Below are 11,322 nucleotides of genomic sequence, written 5' to 3' on the forward strand. Positions count from 1 at the left end.
ATGAACCATACTGAAATGTTTATACTATGGAGAGCTAAGAATTTGGTTTATGTTTGATTACCATGACAGTATGATCACTTCAACTTCAAACATATTATATATATTCAATGTGATGTGATGTGAACTTTTAAACAAATTATGGTATTAAATTATGATTTTACAGTTAACTTCATTTAAAAATGTAAAAGTATGAGGAACAATATATACAGTGTTTTCCATTCGGCATTTAAGCCGGGTGTGCCGACCACCTTCTTTTGAAAGCCGACCACCTTTCGATTTTAGGAGGTGGTCGGCTTTTTTTTTTTCAAAATCCGGATTTTTTTCGGTTCCGTACCGTTAAAATTTGAATACTAATCCCGCCTTGTTTTCATTGTCAAAGATGGCGTCCAATCGTCAAATTTCAATGTTTTCATTAATCAATCGGGGGAAAAGAAAGGAAGATGACGATGATGATAAAGAAAATACTAGACCAAATAAGTTAAATAAAATTGATAGTAATGTTGAAGTTGTGGAAATTGAACAAAAATCAACCAAACAACGGAAAAGACACGCAAGTGAAGACAAATATGAGGAAGACTTCAAATGACTTATAGTCACAGAGGAAGGATACTACTGTTCTGTGTGCCAAAAATACGGCACAAAAGCAAGAAACAGAACATAAACGTGGATCGAAAGGCCTTAAATCCATGCTGATGCATAAAATTGTAAATGAAAGAAGAGATGAAAGAGATAAATTTTTGAAAAAATAAAATCAAAGAATATTTGACAATTAATATGACTACTTCTATTTATGTTTGTTCAACTCCATAAAATGTGAATATTATACTAATCTTTATTTCTGTGACCCCCACGAGCACCCACAGTAAATTAAAAAAGGTTGGACATTTAAAAAAAAACCACCCGGTTGCAAGTTATTTTTTTAAAACACCCACCTCACCTTAGTGAAAAAAGGAAAACACTGATATATTAATGCATCCTGTAGACAAATAATTTTTTTTCTTTGCAACGTAATCATCATTCCTGTTAGAACTACAACTAGACATCATTTAATTGTAAGAAAATGATATCTTAATTGCTTTCTATTCAGTATATATACTTTCAATTTATACCTTTTATATCACCATGGGTTTTTATTAGAATAAGCATACATAATATTGGGTCATTAAAAGACACAAATTAATCCAAAAGTTGTGAATGTCTGGTCCGTCCCATGTTTTTGAATTTTTCATTTCTATTCAGATTGTTGCCGTCCATGCTTTTGCTACTGTTTTATTTGTAAAAAGTATTATTTTCTTTGAGCTTCCAGGAAATTTTATGACATTCATTTTTACAGGAACTTTTAAAGTTTTTTTGGTTGTTTTAACACCTTATTTTTGTTCTTTATTTAAACTTTATCATGTTTATAACAAATTTTAATATAACAAATTTCTTGTTCTACAAGTAAATACAGAATTCTGTAACTAAGAGTTGTGCATTCTTCTATATAGTAAAGGAGATATGACGCCCCCATACTCCAACTATTAAAACCTTTAATAAGTAAGATCAAATGATAACCAAACAATTGTATAATGCTTTAAGGATAGAGGAGAGTTTATTAATTCTTTAGATTGTTTATTGGTAATAATCAACTAAAAAAACACAATTAAGCTGCTTTAAAGAATTATATAAAAAGTTCTATTGTAAAGAGAACAATAACAATATTTTCTAAATGTATGCACTCTTTATTCAATTTGTGAACAGATGACAAAATTAATTCATAGTAATTTTCATTTCTTGTGTATTTTCTGCGTAAAAAGGTTACTGTATTTTATATCATTACATATCTTGACTGAATTACTATCATTCTGATGTCTGACCTAAGGATTCTCCTCCTTTTAAACAGAGTGCAACTTCAATGTAGTGTTACTTATTGATTTTCATTACGTGCCATATGATTTTAATTGTTTTCTCTCAAATTTTATTTATTTTTAGATCAGTATTTGGTTTTTATGTATCATATGTGTCTGACACCAATCTTTAGAAGGAAATTTTTATTCAGATTTTAATTTCATTTTACTTTTAACAACCTTAATTTAGAACAGTTAATAGGTGAGGAAATATCAATTTCAATGCATTCTCAAAAAGGTAATTAGATATTGTCCCATTGATAATATTTTGTATTATGTTATAAAATACAGTATTTATGCTGTTCATTTGTTCTGCAATGTATTTTTTATTAATTGATATAATATTACATACATGCTGTCAGTTATTATAAAGATTGATTGTTGTTGTAGAAGCCATGTAATTTTTTCTGTCCATAGTCTCCTTCTAATCCCTCTCAAACTATTGATATATGCATTACATTTTTCAAATGTTATAGCTGTATTGGATTTTACTTCCTGTTGAAATTTTAATATATATGATTTTAACATTAAAGTAATGCATTGTTTTATTACATCGGAAACCAATAACTGGATGTGAAATGCAAATTTTTCCACTATGATAAGTCATATAAACTTTTAGCATCACTTTTGTGGAAATTATTTATTAAACAGGAATAATTTTTTAACAAATAGGTTTTTTTCTTTGAATGACCAAAAGTCATAAGTGATAATTAGTAACAAAGATCACAAATTCTGCTTGTTAATTTCTTGTAATGATAAATAAATACACCAAGAGAATATGAAATTATCCTCAGTAGTTACATGTTTCTGTTTCGTAAATTAGTAGATATAAAATGTTTTCCACAGAGAGGGAAGACAATGACATAATTTGCAGTATTTATGATTATAAATTTGATATCATTAAAAGCTTTTGATATGTCTTGTAAAGCAGGGTATTAATAACATTTACATGTATTTTAGAATTGTGATAATCAAAATATATATATGTTTATTATGTTTCGTATTTGTGACATGACAGTACTTTTTTGTGTATTACACAACCAGCAAAAATATTAATATGAAAATAATAATTAATAATAATAATAATAATAATAAATTCTTTATTTAAAGAGGGTAAACACAGTTAGTTACAATTACTAATCTTCCCTGAGGCCCTCATATACATGTATGCAATACAAGTAAAAACAAAATGATAATAATAAGAGAAAAAAGCAAACATACAACATATAAACACATTTGTATAGACATAATAGTTCTATGTACATGTACCATGATTAAAAGATATAAAACAGTTACAGATTGCATGTAGTAAATAGACATAGTATAAACAAATCATTAAAATCATACAAGAGTAATAGTTGCAATCATTTCAGACTGAATATTGGGACTGTCTCAAGTATTGTTTTATAATTTGTTTAAAAGAATAAGTGTTTTGCACTTTACGCATTTCATAAGGTAGTCTGTTCCATAAAACTGGTCCAGAATAAGCAAAAGATTTTTTAAACAGTTCAGTTTTTGGCTTTGGAACTATCAAATTACCTTGAATAACACCCCTTAATATTAGAAAACAGTGTATTTTCACATGGTTTTCTCTGATACCATATGCTTTAAAAATATTTTGTAGCTTTTAATGCCTCTAATTTTAATTTTGTCCTTTTACTATACTTTCTCATGATAATTTTTTCTTTTACCTACTCAATTTCAAAGGTTGTTGTTGCAATAAAATCTTGAAATAGGGATTCACAGAAAAATATAAATAATAATAAAATTTAGTACACCAGTCAAAAGTTACCATTACTGCAGGATGTATGTACTGTATGTAGTGTACTTCAGAAACACATATTTAGCTCAAAAATTATAAAATGCCCAAATTTTTTGTCCTGGAAAGTAGCATACTTTACTATGACATAAAAATGCTACTTTGCAATAGAAACTTAAATATCATTATAAAGCATTCTAGGCTGATCAAGAAATATAAGTCAAAACAGCCTTTTACTACTACTAGTATTTCATCTAAGAGTATATTGAGGTCCTCCGTAAAACACTTTATTTTAAGTCAATTTCAACCTTTGAATGCTATGTGATTGGTAAGTATGTTTTGAGATGTTATTGATGTCAGAATGTTTGTTATAAATGAGAATTCATCATTGTTTATCAATAAATATTTACATTTCTCTTTTTTACTTTATTTGAAAATAGATTCTAGCCTATTCATTATGTTTTTTTTGATAAACCACATGCTTAAATGGTCACATGTGATTTTTCCTGCCAAATCTATATGGAAATTATACTACGAGTATTTATTTCAACATTGTTGAAGTGTATTCTACTTATCTACTTGTTTAATAAATATTAAACTAGGCCAGTTCTATAGTAAAAATTTGATTTTTAGAGATTCAATTCGTTCATGTGGATAGATATATGCACATCATAATCAGCAGGAAATTTTGGTTGAACTGGGGTTCAGTTAATACCAGTTCTTGTATGGGAAATTTAACGAATCAAATTATTTACAGTTTACATAACAGACGTTTAACATTGCAAATTTTAAAAAAAGAACAAAAAGTTGGTTAAAATGTTAAATTTCCTTTAGGAAAGCTACCTACTTTAGGCTACTGATATATATGTTTTTGATATAAAATGCAAGTTTTATTGTGGTGATACTCAAGAAGTTGCACTATTCACATTTATGAAAACCTCTCAATGATTTCTGATTTAAAAGTATTTCATTGCTGGTAATATAAGCAAGTTGCAGACTATAATATATGATAATATGAACAGAAATCCAATAATTACTGGCATAATTTGCCCAACAAAGTCTATCGTAGCACACACAAAAAATCATACATTCAAACAACCGATAAGCAGATGCAGATATTTGTTAAGATTATTTGGCTGGAAATAATGAATGAATATATAGCACAAACAAATTCTAAAAATACAAAAACTTTTAAAAAAAAATGTAGAGTAGACTGTAGTACACATGAGAGAAGAGTGAACACACACATATATTTAAAATATTTTTAGCATAATGATTATTAATCCATCAGCACTGGGAACCTTTCTACTGTCTACACACATAAAAATAGACAACATACAATGCAAGGATAATCTTTGAGATGTGTGTGCCTCCTTTGGAACAGTGGTGCTGTTAGATTGGTTTTTATGCCCCAGATGTAGTGGAGAGATCATTAGGTTTTACCCTTGTCCATCTGTACATCCTAAAATTGGTTTCAGTTCTCTAACTTGATTTTGCCTCAACCAAATATTATGAAACTTGTACATAATGCTTATTATCACAAAATACAAATCAAGTCTGAATTTTGGTGGCGTCACTGTTAACAGTTCAAGAGTTATGTCCTTTTATAAATGGAAAAATTGCAATTTTATGCCCCCATCGTAGTGGAGGGGGCATTAAGTTTTACCCCTGTCTGTCTGTCTGTACATATATACGTCCCCAAATTGGTTTCTGTTCTCTAACTTGAGTTTGCCTCAACCAAATGTTGTCAAACTTCTACACAATTACAACAAAATAATCAAGTTCAATTTTGGTGGCGTCACTTAAACCGTTCAAGAGTTACATTTAAATCAAGGTATACACTCACAAAAATTCTGAGACACGATCCTGTGGTAGGGTGGCATGTCTTTCTGCGAACATTTGCCTTGAGAACAAGCATGCTCAAAAATTGGTTCAGTGAGATGGTCTAGAACAAAGCAGGGTTCATAGTCATATCCATTTGCAAATTCTTGTTCTGAAATGCATTTAATTTGCCTGCTTGATGTCCAACAACCGTCACTCATCAATTGCAGCATTCATCATAGATAGAGTATAAATAAAGGCTTTCAGACAAAAATGAATAAAAAGTTTTCAATTTCCCCTTTTTAACTTACTCGGCCCAAAAGGACTATGTAATCAATTGCCATCACATGTCATCGTCAATTGTAATCTAGTGTCCTTTCATTGTCATTAACTTTATAATAATTCACTTTCTGAAACTATATAGCCAAATGTTACCAATGTTGTTTATAGATATGTTTTTTGGCAAAATTGTGGGTGCAATACAAACATAATTGGTTTAAGCTAGCAAAAATTAGCAAAATAAGACTACAAAAGATTTACCAAAGTCAAAGACATCATTGATACAATATTAAGCACGATACTCAGAACGCTTCAATAGATCTACATTTTTTGTCTGTGCTAATTTTCACGTGTTTGCCTAGTCATTTAAAAACTATAATTTATTGATGAAATAATTAAAGGCACAAATTATCACCAAATACAAGATCTACAAAAAAAAGTCAATTTAAATAAAAACATTGAATGACTCATTAAGGAGTTATTGCCCCTTATTCGCGTCTTTTAAACTTTAGTGTTTAATTTGTCATTTATACAAAAAACAAACTATATAGGTAGGTAGAAACTACAGAAATTAAAATTGAATCTACAAAAATGCCAGTCGAAACAATGGGATGACACTACGGAACAAGTAGTTATAGATCGTTGATTAATTTTCGTGTCCGTTGTATACATGTATCCATGCACGAAATATAGACAACCTACTGCTTATAGTATTTGTAAACAGACTAAAACACAAAAACGTCGTCCGCTTCAAATGAAAAATTGGTGATTTACCTGAAGTATTTCATTTGGAACAGTTGTAAGAGTTGCAGTATAAGGAGAATAATCATACATGGTGGTCTTCGGCTGTTGTCTGCTCTTTGGTCGGGTTGTTGTCTCTGTGACACATTCTCCATTTCCATTCTCAATTTTATTGTCTCGTAGTATGTCGAAGTTTCGTAACAAGAAAACATTTAGTTAATGGCTATTAAGACAGTAGCTTGTCGCGTCGTAATATAGTCTGTTTCTCAGAGGAAAATATTAAACTTGTTCTTGTTCTAATAGCAAGTCAATAAGTATAAATTATTCTAAATATATTTCTTACCAAAAACTTTTTATACTTATAATTCGTCGTATATTTGATAACAGTTTTATGTTTTTGTAGATTAAGAAAAATGAATCAAAGACTGTCGACAAACTGATATTATTTTATACAAGAAATGATCTATTGTAGTTTTAAAATGTTTTATTTTCAAAACACAAAACCAATCACTTTTTGTATTTATTTAGCTAACTTTTAAATACTTCCGAGTCTAAGGAGTATTTGATATCCTTCTGCTTGCATACCGAAAAAGAGTCATCCGGTAAGTTGTAAGATTGATATACAGGAATGATAACCTCCATATATGTATTTGCTGTTTCCGTTGACTATAGATAATTTATCATTTACACTCAAGAGTATTAGCTGCAAAAAGGTACTTGTCTGGTAGCCGCCGTTAAGAGATAAATAGCCATCCGCAATAATACTGCTGTTTTGCTTAAGATAAAAGTGTCAATTGGTGTTGGCCATGATGAATATTGATGCAAGGTAAAGTCCTTGTTTGACGCATTTAAAATTCCAGTAGATTTCATAGATGATATCACAGAATCTGTAACTCCAAGATTTGTCTTGACGTAAGGAAATGTTATTTTCTCATTACTCGAGTAGGGTTTTTCTAAGGCGCATGCTGTAACTGCAACTAGATTAAAAAAAATGATATATATGCACATTACATTTAATATATATTTAACAATTGTAAGGGACCGTGCAATATTTACCAGGCAGGTGGGACCGGTTAATATTCTGGTTATGACAGCAAAACGTAAATGTTCTATACAGATTTGGGCTGTAAAAACTCAATGTTATATGACTCGAATGCAGAAAAAAGAATGCGTCCTATTACTTTACAAAATTTTCAAAGTCTGAAAAGACCATATTTTGACTAGTGGAGCACATATTTGACAAGACTCGAGGTAATCTTGACCGTACTCAAATTTGGTCTCAACTATCCTTCATAAGTATGATAATCTCGGTCTGATCTGATTGTGTTCTTAACAAATTGCACGACCAGTTTTGACTCAGTCTTGACCAGTCTCAACCTGTCATGAACTTTTAATTTAGATCGACTGGTCTAAATCAGCCCATCCACCTCAATTTTATATTTATCTTACAAAATTCCAGGTTATTTGGTAGTTTGGTTCATTGCTGTCAAGTTTGTAGATATAATAAGTGAAAAAAAAAGCTAGAATTTTTAGTTCAGACTAAATTCAAATCATCACCTGTAAAAATTTATAAATTTTCTTAATCAACTTTTCATCAACAGTTATCTCAATTTTATATTAATCTTACTAACTTATTTGGTAGTTTGGTTTATTTCTGTCTAATTGTATGATTTGAATAGAAGGGAAAAAAGTTGCAATTTTCAGTTTTTACTCATCATTGTCAAAAACATGTCTGTCCTTGCCTTAACAAGAATAACATTTCTTTCTTGAAAACTAGAATAAATAAAGTAACAATTTGTATTTGAAATATAAACATTCTGCTATTAAGACAATGATGGGTAATTCAGCATATATGATAATATGCTTACTAGTCTAAGAGCTATTGTCCATTAATATCAACTTTTTCCTTAGTTCTAAATTAATAGGATATTTCTAAAATTGTATACATACATTTTGTACATGCATATACATGTTTATTCAAGGTACATGTTCATTGTTACATGTTAAGACTCCTATATAACATATTTTAGAGCCAAACTAAGAGCAAATAACTCTGGAAAACAATTGGACTCTTTTTATTTCATTAAATTTGTACTTGTTTGGCTAAATAAATATTTTGATGTGAGCGTCACTGGTGAGTCTTATGTAGACGAAACGCGGTTCTGGCGTGATAAATTATAATTCTGGCACCTTTAATAACTATTATATTGAAAACCATTACAGATATTTTATTAGTTTCATGGGCGGATCCAGCCATTTTTAAAAGGGGGTTCCAACCATATGTCCCCATTCAAAATAATTGATAGTAAAAAAAAGGGGTTCCAGGCTGGATCTAACACTGAGTTTAAATCGGAATTCTAATTTCTTCTGGAAGATAAAATTCCCATTTGTTCTAGAAGGATTATGAATTCTACTGAATTCAAATTTGCATTGTAACAAATTCATTGATCACTACATCAAACGACAGTACATATGTATAAACCTGCGTCATTCTCAAATAACTCACTATATCAAAAAACAAAATGAAACCCATAAAAAGGTACAGACCAATATAATTGGATTATACCAAATAACGGTCGAGATTCGAACTCTCAACTTCAATGTTGACAGGCTAGTGATCATCAATATGCATGACGAACTATGTTATTTTTATCTTTCATGACGAACTACCTAGGAGACCCCGTAACTAAAATTAAAGCATGTATCAATCTACATGATCCTCCAACAGGGACTCGGTTAGCAAATATTTTTTTTCGTATTTGCTGTGTGTGTGTGTATACCATTATCAAGTTTTTAACGTTGGCATAAATATTTCTTTGTTTTCTAGCAATGTGCAGTTTACTATATATCCATATCCGTAGGATTTTTTAGTGTACGGATATGGATAGTAAAGAGAACATTGCTAGTAAACAAAGAAATGTTTATGACGTTACGCACGTTATTGCGTAAATACCGTGAAATCAACCAGTCCACACTAATAATCAGCTTTTCTATAAAAACCAAAACAGTTAAGCTATATAAAATGTATACCCATAGATTAAGGCAACAGTAGTATACCGCTGTTCAAAATTCATAAATCGATTGAGAAAAAAAAACCCGGGTTACAAACTAAAACTGAGGGAAACACATCAAATATAAGAGTAGAACTACGACACAACAGAAACACAACACTAAAATATAACACACACAGAAACGAACTATAATATGACATTGGCCATTTTCCTGACTTGGTACAGGACACTTTAAGCAAGCAATGGTGGGTTGAACCTGGTTTTGTGGTTAGCCAAACCTCCCGCTTGCATTGCAATGTTTAATATAACACTAAATGACAACATTAGATGAAAGAACAACAATACAAACAAATGTGCAACAAAAAACCAAACGACAATGCAAAATACAGAAACGAACTATAAGATAACAATTGTCATTTTCTTGATTTGGTACTGGACATTTTAAGAGAAAATAGTGGGTTGAACCTGGTATTGTGGCTAGCAAAACCTCTTTTATGGCAGTGTTAAATATAACATTAAAATGACATCATAACATGATAGGATTACAATACAAATAAATGGGATAACATAAAGGACAAAGAAACACACGCATAATAGCTATCAAAAGGTACCAGGTCTATAATTTAATACGCCAGACGCGTAATAGATATACATGATAACACCGAACAAGTGGTGACTAACTACAGAATAAATATGAATACATTGAACAATCTGTACCAGCACATAAAAAGTCACAGCCAAGTTAGCCGAAGAGATCAACGCACAAAGTGACGTCATCTTTCAATTTCAAAAAATGTCCACAAAATAGGATAGATTTAGCCAGTTTTATAGATTTACTGTTTGCAAAAGTATGAATTATTCTAAATAATAAGTATGTTCTTATCCCGGGCAGAAAACCTTAGCCGTATTAGGCACAACTTTTTGGAATTTTTGGTCCTCAATGCTCTTTAACTTTGTACCTTTTTGGGTTTCGAACTTTTTGATCTGAGCGTCACTGTTTAGTCTTTCAATGTGCTCTTTACTATCCATATCCGTATACTGAAAAATCCTACGGATATGGATATAAAGTAAACTGCACATTGCTAGAAAACAAAGAAATACCTTGATAATGGTATACACACACACAGGAAATACGAAAAAAATTATTTGAAAAACATTGATAAAGCACATTTTAATCTGCTAACCGAGTCCCTGTTGGAGGATCATGTAGATTGATACATGCTTTAACTTTAGTTACGGGGATCTCCTAAGTAGTTCGTCATGAAAGATAAAAATAACATAGTTCGTCATGCATATTGATGATCACTAGCCTGTCAACATTGAGGTTGCGAGTTATTTGGTATAATCCAATTATATTGGTCTGTACTTTTTTATGGGTTTCATTTTGTTTTTTGATATAGTGAGTTATTTGAGAATGACGCAGGTTTATACATATGTACTGTCGTTTGATGTAGTGATCGATGAATTTGTTACCGTGCAAATTTGAATTCAGTAGCATTCATATTCCTTCTAGTACAAATGGGAATTTTATCTACCAGAAGAAATTAGAATTCCGATTTAAACTCAGTGTAAGATCGAGCCTGGAACCCCCTTTTTTTTACTATCAATTATTTTGAATGGGGACATATAGTTGGAACCCCCTTTTAAAAATGGCTGGATCCGCCCATGAAACTTATCAAAATTATGTAATGGTTTTCAATATAATAGTTATCAAAGGTACCAGAACTATAATTTAAGACGCCAGAACCGCGTTTCGTCTACATAAGACTCATCAGGGACGCTCACATCAAAATATTTATTAAGCCAAAAAAGTCCCAAAAGTTGT

The sequence above is a fragment of the Mytilus edulis genome, chromosome 5 (genome assembly GCF_963676685.1).
Source record: "Mytilus edulis chromosome 5, xbMytEdul2.2, whole genome shotgun sequence".
Lineage (NCBI taxonomy): Eukaryota > Metazoa > Mollusca > Bivalvia > Mytilida > Mytilidae > Mytilus > Mytilus edulis.